Source organism: Tupaia chinensis, unplaced genomic scaffold (assembly GCF_000334495.1).
Source record: "Tupaia chinensis unplaced genomic scaffold, TupChi_1.0 Scaffold000074_1, whole genome shotgun sequence".
Lineage (NCBI taxonomy): Eukaryota > Metazoa > Chordata > Mammalia > Scandentia > Tupaiidae > Tupaia > Tupaia belangeri.
In genome coordinates, this window is record NW_006159534.1 from 3,112,075 (window position 1) to 3,127,987 (window position 15,913).

Below are 15,913 nucleotides of genomic sequence, written 5' to 3' on the forward strand. Positions count from 1 at the left end.
GGCATGAGTTTAAGCCACTGGGTCCAGGACTCGAACCCTGGTCGACTACATGGGAGTCCAGTGACATAGCCATTATGCTAACTGCTGGTCCCGCCACTTGTACTCTTTAGATAGTATTTTACATAGACATGATGGGAGTCTAACAAAATGGTTCATAGGATGGGCTTTTGCATTATATGTTACATTGGGTTGTCAGGAAAGTCATGACATTTTTGCATAGAAAACCAGAAAAATATATGATGACTTTTCCAAGGACCTAACAGATGTAGATTCAAATTTTAGCTTAGCCTGGGACCTTAATAACATTAGTTAACCTCTCTCAGCTTCAATTTTCCAAAACATAACATTTTAACATCTTTGTAAAGAGCAAATGAGAGAAGATGTGTAAGTTGTGAAACAAATAGCCGCATTTTGTATTTTGTACACATTTTGTATTTTGTACACATGTGAAGCAGGGTCCTAAGGCAAGAAGCGAGAAGCTCTTGTTTATTTAACCAGCCGTGGAGGTAGAGGGCTGATCTCTGGTGACAGGGCAGGAGCCCAAGGGCTTGAGAGTGCAAATCGGTGCCTCCAAGAGCAGTTTGGTCTACCTGTGGACAGGTGCCCCCACGAAGAACCACACCTACAGGTACTATCTGGAAGGTGGGAAGTACCTGTGGGACCCCTGAAGACAGAGCTGAAGGGAGCTGGCGACCCTTTCCCTTGGCGTTTGAAGTCCGCGGGGTCTGATCACATAGGTTGGAGAATGCAGCTCCCCTCCCGGCCAGCCCATCTGAAGTAGCCGCCACATCAACCCTCTGACGAGGCCCCAACTTACGCAGCAGGCTCATTCCACCATCTCCTTTAATTCAGGGTGTGGTGGGGCTCAGCTCCCAAGCCTCCGGTGACTGCCCACTTCGGCTGATTCACCCAGGAAAACGAAGCCAGTCAGGGGTAAACAACGGCCACAAACCTGGAATTCGTCTCCGCAGACGTTGACATTTTGAGCAGGAATAGAAGGACTGCAGGGCTCGCGAGGTGTTTTCATTTCTTTCCTCCTGCCTGTGGAAGGGGTGACTTTGGGAGGGAGGGGGGACGTGGCTGGTGAGTGGCTGGCCCGGAGGAGGGTTAGAAGTGAGAGAGGGCTGGCTGTATCCCCTGGGGTGATGGGAGCTGGCGAGTGAAACCCCAGCAGGTGTGGGGTTTGGGGCCTGGATGCTCATCACACTCAAAACTCATCTTTGGGACTTTAAAGGGGCATTTGAGACTGTAGAGGAAAAGGCCCGGGGAAAATGTAAAGCTCAGCAGCATCAGATGGAGCAATGCAGAGGCAGCCATTTGCATTAATAGGTGAAAATAGAAAGGAGGAGTAGGGTGGGGCGGTAGGGGGAGTAGTGGTTAAGGCGCTGGATTCGCGCACGGTTGACTGTGGGTTGCGTACCGGACCTGGCAACTTGACACTTACGGGCGTGTGCGTGCGTCCCCCAAAATCCTGAGAGGAGAATGGAGAAGGGATTGTAGCATGGCTATCCCACTGGGGGGGATTTCTCACTTTCTGTCTCTCCAGTGAGCACATAGTAGTGGCTGGCCCGGAGGAGGGTTAGAAGTGAGAGAGGGCTGGCTGTATCCCCTGGGGTGATGGGAGCTGGCGAGTGAAACCCCAGCAGGTGTGGGGTTTGGGGCCTGGATGCTCATCACACTCAAAACTCATCTTTGGGACTTTAAAGGGGCATTTGAGACTGTAGAGGAAAAGGCCCGGGGAAAATGTAAAGCTCAGCAGCATCAGATGGAGCAATGCAGAGGCAGCCATTTGCATTAATAGGTGAAAATAGAAAGGAGGAGTAGGGTGGGGCGGTAGGGGGAGTAGTGGTTAAGGCGCTGGATTCGCGCACGGTTGACTGTGGGTTGCGTACCGGACCTGGCAACTTGACACTTACGGGCGTGTGCGTGCGTCCCCCAAAATCCTGAGAGGAGAATGGAGAAGGGATTGTAGCATGGCTATCCCACTGGGGGGGATTTCTCACTTTCTGTCTCTCCAGTGAGCACATACACTCTATAACAAAAATCTCTCTTAAAAAGGAAAGGAAGGAAGGAAGGAAAGAAGAGACCCAATTGTAGACCAGACCAATTGCACAGGCTGTGGCCTCAGTTTGAACCCGAATGTTAATGCAAGAAGGTTAATAAAGGAGTCTTCAACGAGTTTATGGAAAATATGTAAAAGCTATGCATGGATTTGACATTTTTTTGCACCAAAGTAAAAATGGAATTTAATTCAATTTTTCCACAAACTTTTGGAGTCCCTCAAACACATGCAGATTTATTTTCCCCATCTGTTAGGTTGGTGTCAGACCGAAGCCTGCCCCACTGCTGAGGGGAGAGAGCCCCACAGACAGGCTGCCCGTTCTGTTCCAGAGGCAGCATTGCACAGGGGATAAGCCTTGGTTGCAGGAGGCTTAAGTGCCGGCTCCACCTCTTACTCCCTGCTGACCTTGGGCAAGTCCTAACTGTTCTTAGCTGTCGTTTCCTTGCCAGTGAGGCAGGAATCATAATCACGTTTATCTCAGGATTATTCAGAGAAGTCAGTGAAATGATGTAACCAGAGAACACTGGTGGGCACAGTAAACATCCCGTTAGTCATCCCACAGAGCCATGAGGGACTGCTTCCAGGATCCCCTTCAGACACCAACACCTATGGATGCTCAAGTCCCTCATATAAAATATAAAATGCCATATTTTCATGCATTGGAAATCATCTCTAGATTACTTTAAGACCTAGTACATAGTGGGTAAGGTGGCATAGTGGGTAAGGTGCTGAACTCCCACATGGCTGATTGTGGTTCAAGTCCTGGACCTGGAAGCTTGAAACTCACACTGGTCACATGCACATATTTGCCCCAAATCCCAGCAGGACAAAAGAGGACAAGGAGCTGTGGCATGACCATCTCCCCTGGGGCGTGATTTCTGTTTCTCTCTGTCTCTCCAGCAAGCGCACATGTCCTATAGGAAAAATCTCTCTTAAAAGAAAAAAGACCTAATACAATGTGAGTGCTATGTAAATAGTTGTAACACTGTATTTTAAAGTGGTATTTAAAATTTTAAAAAAAATTTTCTAAATATTTGGTGTGGTTGGTTGATTCATGGATGTGGGACCTGCAGACACGGAGGACTGACAGTGTTGTCACTGCGCTCTTCCCATTCTGGTGGCCTAAGCTGATGTTCTCCTTCCAGTTGTTCACTTCAGCCCTGCACCTTGGCCTGACCTGGCTTTCCAGAGGTACAGGAAGTTGCAAAGACCATGAAAGCCACCCAAGTACCACTCAGGTAGTGAGGGAGCTACTGGGCAGGAGACTGGAGGCAGCTGGCGGTGAGCCAGGAAGAAAACCAGGACTAGGTGTTGTCTTGAAAGCCAATGGAGGATAGACTTCCATGAGTGTGCAGGGACCACCAGTGTCATGGGGTAGACAGAGAGTGCGTCCAGGGAGCTTCCAGGGAGTGTATAAAGGCACCTCTGAACCAGGAGACATGGTGTCAGGAGGTGGGCAAGCCAATCTGGCCTCATCCTGCTGGGGGACTTTTTTTGTTTTTAATTACTAGAGGATAGAGAAAGAGAAAGAAACAGAGAAAGCACTTCTGCCCCCATTGGGGCTTGGTCACACGGCAATTCTTCTCTTTATCCCATCAGGATGCATGCATGCACATGCACCAGTGTGTTTTTCAAGCCACGATCAAACCTCAGTAGGCCATGTAGAGGCTGGCTTTCTGAGCACACTGCTTAACTGCTATGCTCCAGGGCAGCCCTGCTGGGCATCTTGAAGAAATCCATTGACCTTTCTGTCTTAGCTTTCTGAACTCTTATGGAGGCCTGAGAGGGGTGCTTAATGGACTTATTCTTTAGAATTTCTTTAAGCTTTAAGATGATATGATTCTATGATTAAAGGATTGACTTAAAATTGGACATTAAATCTCAATTCAACCAGCATGTATTGCACAGCTAGGAAAATCAAGATTCTTCCTGTGTGCGAGGTACCTTGGGAGTTCACACCGGGCTTGGAATCCTGGGTTTGTTGCCTATGATGCTGAGTCATTCCTCCCTCTTGGTCCTCAGTTTCCCCATGTGTTCTTATAGTTCCTGAGCACTCATCGTCCTGGCAAGGTACCAGGTGTTTCAGTGGGATTGTCTCCTACAAGCTCCTGGAGGAGGCATAGGATTTAGGAAGTTGTGCATTAAGTCAAGGTCTCTTGTCTGTGAACCACGCAGCTGGGAAGTGAGCCGGTCTGTTCTCTCCCAGCGCCCATCCCAATATGCTGCTGTTTCATGCCTGTTTGTCGCCTTCTCTTTCAGCAGAAGAGACACTGTCAGGGCCAAATGTCTGTCAGGGGGCAAACCTAGTGAATTAGAATTAGTTATTCATCTGTCTTGCCTGCTAGGTGTAAGATGATTAAAAACGGGAGCTGAATCCGAATGACCTGTTTGTGTCTCTGAAGTCTAAGAGAACATCTGGTACCTAACAGGGGCTTGAGTTGTTGGGCCAATCGTTAGGACAGGCACTGGGGATCTTGGAGCGAAAGATGAAGCCTCAGCCTTCAAAGTTCACAGTCTAATGGTGACAGGCCTGCAGCTAGCCAGTGACTGTGCAATGGGGTCCTTTAATGGAGGTGTGTATAACACGCACATTTTGTTTTTTGTATGATTGAATTCATTTTACTCATTACCTTTGGGGGCAGAGTCTAGCCACAATCTCTTCTCCTCTATTTTTCCATCCCATTGGGATCCTGGGCATGCATCCACATGCATCCTGCTTGTTTTTTCAAACCATTGGGGGCTGAGATTTGAATATGTGGGTTCCAGTTCCCTTAACCACTAGGTCACAGGGCTATCCCTGAATACCTTTTATTAAAAATTTTTAAAATTGGACCAGCAATTAGTGTAATGGCTATGTCTCTGGACTCCCATGTAGTCGACTGCGGTTCGAGTCCTGGACCCGGTGGCTTAAACTCGTGCTGGGCACGTGTGCATGCGTGCCCAAGATCCCGAGAGGAGAATGGAGGAGAAGGGATTGCGGCATGATCATCCCCCTGGGGGGTGATTTCTCGCTTTCTGTCTCTCTGTCTCTTTCTGTCTGTCTGGCGAGTGCACGCGCCCTATAGCAAAAACCTCTCCAAAAAAAAAATTATTATTTTTTTTAAATTAAGGCCATTAGGGGGCATAGTGGTAACAGTCTGCCAGGCAAGCCCATATGGGACAGTTCCTGGTTCAAGTCTGGAGAACCACCCTGAGTATGCTGGGCACCTGCTTGCCGGGCTGACTGAAGGCTGGGGGTGGGTTGCAATATCAAGACCATGTTGGCGCACGGTGTTTCTCTGTCTCCCTCTTGCACTCTCTGTCTCTCTTCTTGCTCATGGAACAAATAGACTTTGAAAATTAAGGTAATTTTTTAATTATGGAATACATTGAGCATACAACCAGGTATAAAGAATTTTAGAGTGAACATTCGTATTTATCACTTAACATTAACAAACCTTAATATTTGCCATACTGGCTTTAAATGAAAATATACACCCTCTCTCTCTCTCTCTCTCTCTCTCTCTGTAGATCAGCTGGGAGACCCTGAAGCTCCTTTGGCTCTCTTTGCTCTTCCTCTTCAGAAGTAACTGTAGTGTGAACTAAGGTTTATTATCCTCATGTGTTCTCCTATGTGATTGCTATGTGTATCCATAAAGGATATGTTATTTATTTATTGCAAAGAATTATTTTATTTAACTTCATTTATTTATTTACTTATTTTAATTTGACTGGAGGGACAAAGCAAGAGAGAGAGAGAGAGGAAAAGCAGGAAAGCAAGTTGCCAAGTCTGGGACTTGAACTGTGGCTAACCATGTGGGAGTCCAGTGCCCCCAACAACCATGCCACCTGCCAGCCTCTATTTATTTATTTATTTTTGAGAAATTTTTGCTATATGGTGTGTGCACTCGCCAGAGAGACAGAAAGTGAGAAATCACCCTCCGGGGGGATGACCATGCTGCTATCCCTGCTCCATTCTCCTCTCGGGATTTTGGGCACACACACATATGTACCCAGCAGGAGTTTTAAACTGCTGGGTCCGGAATTGAACCATGGTTGACTATGTGGGAGTCCAGCAACATAACCATTACTTCATCTGCTGGTCCCAAGGATATGTTATTTTTTTAAATCTTAACTTTACCTACAGGTCGAGTATCCCTTACTAGAAATGACTGATTCCAGAAGTGTTTCGGATTTTGAATTTTTTTTTTTTGTGATTTCAGAACATTTGTAAATGTGTATTAGTGACATGTCTTGAGGATGGGATCTAAGTCTAAACACAAAATTCATCCATGATTTATATCCTGGAGGTAATTTTATACATCATTTTTTGTATTGCAGCATTAAAAGATGTTTCTTCCTCTATTTTTTCCATGAGAAAGAGACAGACAAAGAATGAGGGGGAGGGGGACAGAGAGAGAGAGAGAGAGAGAGAGAGAGAGAGAGGACTCAACAGGGCTTTCACAGAGCAGTCTCAGCCAGTCTGGACTGTGGGCATGTACACACATGCTGAGCATGCCCAGGGAGGTCCCGGGACATGAATCCAGGTCCATTCCCATGGGTACCGCTGCACCCCACCAGACTCCTACTGCAGCGTGTCGGCCGAGACCCACCCGCCCCTCATATCTGCACAGCGGCAGAGCTCTGCCGTGCTGCAGGGCTGCAGCTCCAAGCTCTGAGCTCCCTGGCCCTTGCTCTCACTTCTCTCTCGCCTTTCCATATCAACACCCACATTCCATCCCGGGTCAGGGGACTCGTCTTAGCTCTAACTGCTGTCTGCACCCCAGCTTGAGGAAAGAGGGAGAAGAGGAGGAAAGTTACTTCTTCCTCTTACGTGCAAGATCTTGCATTTGCATTCATCACTTCTGTTGATATCCCAATGGCCAACCTTGTTGCAAGGGAGCCTGGAAATAGGACCTTTCTCTGGGCTTCTGTGTGCTCAGCCAGCATGCGAACTACAGAGGAAAGACTGAACTCAGGGGGAGCAGCCTGCACCCTCTGTTACATGTCAAAAATTCTGCTCAGCATCTCGACCACCCAGCAACTCCCCACCCCCATCTCCTCACCTCACTCTTCTAAATGCCTGTAGCAAGGTCCAGGAAGGCTCTTGGCATTGTCCACAGCTGGTATAGATGTGACACTTGTCTCAGTTCATGTTGCTAACAGAAATAACCAAGACCAAGTGATTTATAAAGAATGGAGGTTTATTGACTTCTGACTTTAGAAAATCTAAAGGCGGCGGGCTGGCATCAGGCCAGCCCACACATGGCAGGCAGAGATTGGTGGGTACAAGCAGAGAGAGCAAGCTGCAGGCAGGTCTCTTTTTTATAACAACCTTCTCCCTTGAGAACTATCTCCTTATGAGGGCAAGAACGTAGCCTGTCACAAGGCAGCATTACAACATTCATGATGGGGCTGGCAGGTGGTGTGGTTGGGGTCCTGGAACATAGTTCAGGTCCTGGACCTAGCAGCCGCTTTCTCACGTTCCCTCTCTCTCTCTGGTCAAATTAAAATAATAACAATAATAATAAATAAAATGAAAATTAAAAAAAAATTTCATGAGACCAGCAACTCCATGATCCAATTGCTATGATCCAATCACTGCCCACTGGGACCAAATTCCAAAATAGGAACTTCTCTGGGCCAAAGCATTCTTTAGACAACAACAGAACCTTCAGCCAGCACTTTCGAAACCCTCACGGCCTTCCTTATCTGCTGCTCATGGACAGTGAGAGGCGACTCAGAGGCCAGTGAGCCAGGCCATCTTTCTAGAGTTGAGTCCCACAGATGAATACAAAGGGGTCCTTGCTCTCTGGGGGACTGAGTGGGAAAGGGGCCAAGGATATCAGAAGCAACTACTGGGTTGTCAGGGAAGTCGTGTTGTGTTTTTGCATAGAAAAACATAGAAAAATACATCATGACTTTCCTGACGACCTAATAGATCATTGTGGCCTCAAGGAGCTCCTGGTCCAGACGAAACCCTCAGGTCTGGAAGCTCGCTGATAATACAAGCACTCACTGTTAAGGACCAGGTAGTCACTCTCTAATTTTAAATTCTGGGCAGAGAACCAATCTCCGTGAGCAACCAACTCATTGTTGGACTAAGCTCTTGCTTTTAGCTTTCATGGTCATAATCGAATAAAACTTACAACAAAGTTAGGTTGACATTAGTTAAAGAGCTACATAATTGTTGTGCTGCCTGCTAATTAGGCAGAAATGGTAAGCAGTTCACATAAATGACTATAATTAGCATTATTTTTATGTAGTCAAACAAAGTTTTTAATTTTCTGGGTTACCCCCTATAATTGATTGGTTGTCACTCTCACTCCAGCCATAACTATTTGCGGCCCCGGGCTGCCCCCAGCCTCTGACATGGGCCTGGAGTGGCCTCTAGTTCACCAGGGCCGTCTCACACAGGAAGTGGCCACGCAGGGTGGTCAGGTGCTTGTGCTCCGGCGTCAAAATGCCCTCATGACTTACTGCACTGCTTACGTCGAGGGAGACTAAGCGAATCGAGGACATTTCCACTTCCTCAGTTTGAGAAGGTGCCTAGGGCATCATTGATAATGAATGGGGGCCTGCAGGTGGCATGGTGGCTGAGGCACTGGATTCCCACAAGGCCAACCATGGTTCAAGTCCTGGGCCTGACAGCTTACTTTCTCTCTCTCTCTCTGCTCTAAATAAATAAATAAATATATAAATAAATAAAAATAGTTAAAAAAAATAATAAATGTTGGCTGGGAGTCAGAAGGTGGAGCAGTAGTAAAGCATACCGCGCTGTGGGTCAAGTCGGGAGACCTACCTGAGTACCTAGGGCATAATCCCGCCCATGACTCAGGAGCGACTGGAGGCTGGGGGTATATCACGGTGTCAAGATCTCATCGGGGGTGTTGTCTCTGGCTACTTCTCTTTCTGTCACTCTCGCTCATGGAAGAAATAAATAAGTAAACTTAACATACGTTGGTCATTACGAGCTTACGTATTCACTCATCTGTCCAAGAAATAACATCATCTTCATTGAGGCTCTTGGCAGAATCCACAGCATACCAGGTTCTGTGCTAGGACTGAGAATCAGGAGTGAATCGAAGGTCTGCCATGGCGCAGATTTTATAGGCAGGAGACAGACCGTGAATGAATATTGAAGTTGGTTGGTTGGTGGAAAGTCTGAAAAGAAAACAAGGGCTCGTAAGTTCAGAGTGGGTGGCGGGGTTGCTCTTTTAGCAGAGGAACTGTATCAGTCGGGACCAGCTAGGTGGAGCTGTAGTAAGAGCCCCACTTCTCAGGGACTGTTTTGTGGCTCAGCAGGGAACTCTACTCCACCTCTTTTTTTACCCTAGGGTCCAGGCTGAGTCTCCGTCTTCTGGACTGTCAGGGGTCATGATCACAGGCGTAGGGGGAACATGTGGCTTGTGTTGAGAGGGGAACCAGAGACACGGATGTGCTGAGGGATCTCCTCCTGCTTCGGCTCTGTCCTGTGCTCTGTGCTGCTGAGCCTGAACCGCATGGATGGTGTCACCAGGGCTCCTCACCCTCAGGGGTTTGGCCATAGCATGCACCAGCAGGAGACCCGAGGGTGGAAAAGAGCCGGCGTTCATTCCTCTGCTCTCTGCACGATGCATTTCTGCAGCAGCTGCTTTTTACAGCCACAACTCCGCCCAGCACCCAGGGCCCTGGCACCAGTACTCCCTTAGCTCCTTTGGTGCCGCCCCCAGCCTCTGACATGGGCCTGGAGTGGCCTCTAGTTCACCAGGGCCGTCTCACACAGGAAGTGGCCACGCAGGGTGGTCAGGTGCTTGTGCTCCGGCGTCAAAATGCCCTCATGACTTACTGCACTGCTTACGTCGAGGGAGACTAAGCGAATCGAGGACATTTCCACTTCCTCAGTTTGAGAAGGTGCCTAGGGCATCATTGATAATGAATGGGGGCCTGCAGGTGGCATGGTGGCTGAGGCACTGGATTCCCACAAGGCCAACCATGGTTCAAGTCCTGGGCCTGACAGCTTACTTTCTCTCTCTCTCTCTGCTCTAAATAAATAAATAAATATATAAATAAATAAAAATAGTTAAAAAAAATAATAAATGTTGGCTGGGAGTCAGAAGGTGGAGCAGTAGTAAAGCATACCGCGCTGTGGGTCAAGTCGGGAGACCTACCTGAGTACCTAGGGCATAATCCCGCCCATGACTCAGGAGCGACTGGAGGCTGGGGGTATATCACGGTGTCAAGATCTCATCGGGGGTGTTGTCTCTGGCTACTTCTCTTTCTGTCACTCTCGCTCATGGAAGAAATAAATAAGTAAACTTAACATACGTTGGTCATTACGAGCTTACGTATTCACTCATCTGTCCAAGAAATAACATCATCTTCATTGAGGCTCTTGGCAGAATCCACAGCATACCAGGTTCTGTGCTAGGACTGAGAATCAGGAGTGAATCGAAGGTCTGCCATGGCGCAGATTTTATAGGCAGGAGACAGACCGTGAATGAATATTGAAGTTGGTTGGTTGGTGGAAAGTCTGAAAAGAAAACAAGGGCTCGTAAGTTCAGAGTGGGTGGCGGGGTTGCTCTTTTAGCAGAGGAACTGTATCAGTCGGGACCAGCTAGGTGGAGCTGTAGTAAGAGCCCCACTTCTCAGGGACTGTTTTGTGGCTCAGCAGGGAACTCTACTCCACCTCTTTTTTTACCCTAGGGTCCAGGCTGAGTCTCCGTCTTCTGGACTGTCAGGGGTCATGATCACAGGCGTAGGGGGAACATGTGGCTTGTGTTGAGAGGGGAACCAGAGACACGGATGTGCTGAGGGATCTCCTCCTGCTTCGGCTCTGTCCTGTGCTCTGTGCTGCTGAGCCTGAACCGCATGGATGGTGTCACCAGGGCTCCTCACCCTCAGGGGTTTGGCCATAGCATGCACCAGCAGGAGACCCGAGGGTGGAAAAGAGCCGGCGTTCATTCCTCTGCTCTCTGCACGATGCATTTCTGCAGCAGCTGCTTTTTACAGCCACAACTCCGCCCAGCACCCAGGGCCCTGGCACCAGTACTCCCTTAGCTCCTTTGGTGCTAGTGTTGGTGTTACCCTTCCAATGTTTCCAGTCCTTGAGGGATTCGAGATCTTTTCCTGGTCTCCTCATTAAATGGCACCCTCCCAAGAACATCCCTCCAAAGGTCATAGCTGAGTGTCTCATCTGCTTCTTCTAGGACCCTCTGATACAGCAGGTAAAGTGTCCATGCCCCCAAGGCCCCTTTGAGCACATGATGTCTGAAGGGAGAGAGAAAGTCAAGCAGGTGCCTGGGGGAGGACAGTCCAGGCAGAGGGGCGAGAGAGTAGTTGGCACACTCAAGGAACAGCAGCGAGGCCACAGGACAGGAGCCAGGGAGCTGGGGGGAATCGGTAGCAGTCGAGGCTGAGAGGGGCAGGCCCAGATGGTGTTGAGGTTCCTCTAGGTGACAGGAGAGACTTTGACTTTTATGCCGAGTGACGCAGGAAACTGCAGGAGATTCCGAGCAGTGAGGGGCGTCTTCTGGCTTTGAAAGACTTGATCTGATGTAGGAGTGAAGCAGAGACCAGGAGGTCAGTGAGGAGGTGAATGCAGGAATCTCAGGGAAATGCTGGTGGCTTAGACCAAGGCGAAAGTGATGAGGTAGTCCATGCCAGACTAGGGTTCTGTTTGTAAGGTAGAAATAACACAAGTTGCGCTGACCGATTGGACACCGGCTTATGGGAAAAGGAGAACTCGAGGACTCCAGGCCCAGGGTTTTGTCCTGAGATGGGAAGACTGAGGGGATGTAGTTTTTGTTTGTTTTTGTTTTTGAAAGTGAGGGTGGAAAGCAAGTGCTCAGTTTTGGTCCCCTTCAGTTAAGGATACCAGCTAGACCTGAAGGAGAGAAGTTGAGTTGGTGCTTAGAGGGGAGAAATTGGAGCTACCAATGAAACGTGGCAGTCCCCAGTGGCGGGAAGACTTAGACAAACAAATGGAAGAGATTTTGAAGAAAGCGAAGGAGGAGGAAGGAGGTCTGAGGACACAGTGCTGGGGCCTCACAGCTAAAGGTCTGGAAGACAAGTTGGCACGGGCGAAGGAGATGAGGACGATGTGGATGGCTGGGAGGAAAGGTAACTGAAGGAGGGGAGGAGGCCACCATGGTGGTGCTGCTGAGACTGAGTTAGACGAAGACATTCTCACTCTCAGCTCTTATCTGACAGCCTTCTCCTCGAGAAGTCTGTTCTCACCCCTCGAAGTGGATTTCTTGGCCTTCTCCTGCTCGCCCAGCCACCCACTGTGCATTGTCTGTGTTGCATGGTCTTTAGCCGTGTCCATCTCTTGCGCTGTCCCCCACGTACTTTGAGGACCTTCTGATGCTCATTAATGACGCTGAGCCCGTGCCACACACAGCAGTGTTAAGTTAATGTTGTGTTGTCAGAAAAGGTATGGGGGCAATTTTGCATACAAAAATGGAAAAATTACATTATTATGTTTCTGACAACCTAATTGTTCATGAACGGGGTAAATGAGTCAGGACGATGTACCCCTTCCACACACACATACACAGTCCAAGGCCCCCAGTTTTATTACCAAACCCTGGGGTTCTCCATTTCTTCACCTTGCAGGGCCCCGAGGATTGTGGGCTTCCTTAAAGCACTCCCATTGTAGTAGTCGACGCCCCACCAGCATTTCCCTCCCATCACACTCAGGGCTTCCGGGACCATTTCCGCTGGCCAAGCAACCGAGGTACACAGCCTAGGGCTGCGGACCATGGTGACAGAGATTTATACTCTGCCTCAGTGGAGAATCCCTGAAATCTGAGGGGAGAGGGAGGGACTGAGGGCGGGGGAGAGAGAGGGGTGAGGGATTTGGGAGAGAGACAGTAAGAGAGACCTAGGACAGAGACACATGGTAAAAGAAGTGGCCTTGGAGAAAAGAGCTTTGTTCCCCTTCATCTCAGAAATTTGAGGCAAAGAAGGTTTTACGTAACCCCTTCATTTACAGAAGAGAAACCTTGGCCTGGAGGAGTGAGGGACTTACCCAGGATTTGGAGCTGGACACGTGACAGAGCACAACTCCTGTCTCTCAGATCAGCGCCCTCCCAGGAACATGCAGGTGACCTTGAGCAGAGGAGTGATTATTTCTCTCCCCAGACAAATGTCTTCCATTTATCCAAGATACCCAAAACTGCTTTAAAAGATAACCTTCTTGAGGGGACAGCAGGTGGCGTAGTGGGTAAGGTATTGGAGTCCCACATGGCTGACCACAGTTGGAGTCCCAGACCTGGTGGCTTGAAACTCATGCCAGGCACATGTGCATGAGTCCCCAAAATCTCAGGAGGAGAATGAGAAAGAAGGGATTGCAGTGTGACTATCCCTGCTGCTGGGTGGTGGAGGGGGGTGATTTCTTCCTTTCCCTTTCACTGTCTCTCCCTCTCTCTCTGGTGAGCACACATGCCCTATAGCAAAAAAGAAACAACAACAACCAAAAAACAAAACTGAAAAAAAAAGGCAACCCTCTTGTTCCACCAATGAGGGAAGATGACTAAAATTGCCAATGATGGAGCAGGAACAGAGTGGTAGGATGCTTCTCTGCTGAGGGACAAATGATGGCGGGGCAGAGAACGGGGAGACACTGGAAGGAAGGCCAGAAATAGGGACGGAGCTACAATCTGGTGGGTGAGGCGGGGCAGCCCATCTAGCTATCCAGCTTCTGGGCATCCACAGAACCATCTCGTTACAGAGTGGCTTGACCAAGTGCACTTGAGAAAGCAGAAGAAAGGAACAGAGGCCCAGTTTTCGTCCACCAGTGTGTGAGGCAGGAATCTTAATTCTGCTATTAGAGGGCAGATGGTATAATGAAGGCTCTGGTTAATAGGGTTCACGTGTGATCAGGTCAGACCCAAGTTGAGACATTGTCTTTCACTGTCTGTCTATTGGTCACTGGGGTGCTGGGGGTGGGTATGTGTCAGGCCTTGCTGACCTGTGAAGCAGGTCACTGTGGCAGTCACGTGGGCTTCATCCCCAGCTCCAGGAGCTGCATTCCTGGTTTGCTCGAGTCTGGGGGCTTTGCCAGACTTTGTCTCACCTAGCTCTTTCTAACAGTGCTAATTCCCAGCCCCAATCACTTCCACAAAGAACCTGGCAGCCTCACCTCCCTTCTCAGTGAAGCTTTAATAGCAGAGTGCTGAAATAGGTCTCGTTGCTAAGCTTTCATTATTTCCACAACATACACTAAAGAACTCCTACTAATATAACGTGAAGCATTGTCCTAATTAAAACCGAACGACTCATGTCAAATTAAATGAGCCGAGTACATTGGGTTAGCTGGGGCTCTGGCTTGCAATTGCATGTTTGTTTACTTGTTAATTGGCCAAGTTCAATAATGTACAGCAGCCTCTTCTTCTCATCAATACAAATTATTGATGCTTCAGACTTGGTCTGCTGGGGATCTCTGGACAGGGAGAGCGGCTACCTCCTGATAGCCCTGATGTGCCGCCCTGCACAAGCTGTTGAACCACCTGTGCTGAGGTTGTCCTGGGCCTTCACCCCTCACCCAATTCTAGAGGACACTGAAAGCTACTGTAAAGTGGCATCTGAAGAACCCCTAAGTGTGCCTCCCCTCCCTGGAAGAGCAGTGCTCAAAGCGAAGGGTCTGCTCAGTCCAGGGTCTAGCAGGGCCTGGAAGGCCAATGTCTCAGTCAGGCTTCTGCAGTGCAACAGAACCAGGAGGATGGGTTTCAAAGACATGGCTTCCACAGTTGTGGAGATGGCTTGGCAAGTCAAATCCATAGGGCTGGCTCTCAGGAAGGGCAGGCTGGAAACTGAGTAGGAGCTGAAGTGCTGTCCACAGGCAGAATTGCTTCTTCAGGGAGGCCTCAGTTCTGCTCAGTTCTCTGCTTTTCGACTGGTTGGAATGGGCCCAGCTAGATTATTGAGGGTAATCGCCCTACCTTAAAGCCAACTGATTGTCAATATTTAATTAACTAATTAATTAAAGATTTTTGCTATAGGGCACATGCACTCACCAGAGAGCGAGAGAGACAGAAAGCAAGAACTCAACACCTCCTGGTGGTGGTGGTGGTGAGGGGTGGATGACCATACTGCAATCTCTTCTCCTCTCTTCTCCTCTCAGGATTTTTGGCACGCACGCACATGCACCCGGCCTGAGTTTTAAGCCGCCAGATCCAGGACTCTAACCACAGTTGGCTACGTGCGAATCCAGAGCCTTAACTATTACACCATCTGTGGGCCCTCTGATTGTTGATATTAACACACCTACAAAATGCCTTCAGCACAACCCCTGCATTAGTGTTCATCTGGATAACTGACTACTACAGCCTGGTTGGTACACAAAACTGACTGTCACGGCTTCCACATGGAGATGGCCATCCGGGTTAGCACTGATTTTCCTTGGCTCAGTTGGACAGAAAATAATTCTGCAAGGTCCATGAGGTTCAATTTTTTTTTTTTTTTGGAGAGGTTTTTGCTATAGGGCGCGTGCGCTCGCCAGACAGACAGAGAGAGACATAGAGACAGAAAGCGAGAAATCACCCCCCAGAGGGGATGGTCATGCCGCAATCCCTTCTCCTCCATTCTCCTCTCGGGATCTTGGGCACGCACGCACATGCGCCCGGCGTGAGTTTTAAGCCACCAGGTCCGGGATGCGAACCGCGGTCGACTACGTGGGAGTCCAGCGACATAGCCATTACGCTAACTGCTGGTTCCCCCATGAGGTTCAATTTTAAGAGAATGATTCTCTTCCAGATGTTCCATTATTCATGCTTCATCAGATATAACTTGGAGTCCTGGTTAGTGGCCAGGCACTTTGCTAGGAACCAGAGGCCCATGTACAAAGGCGCTGTGGTTAGTCCATGCTGCAGGGGAGGTGGCCTTCTGATA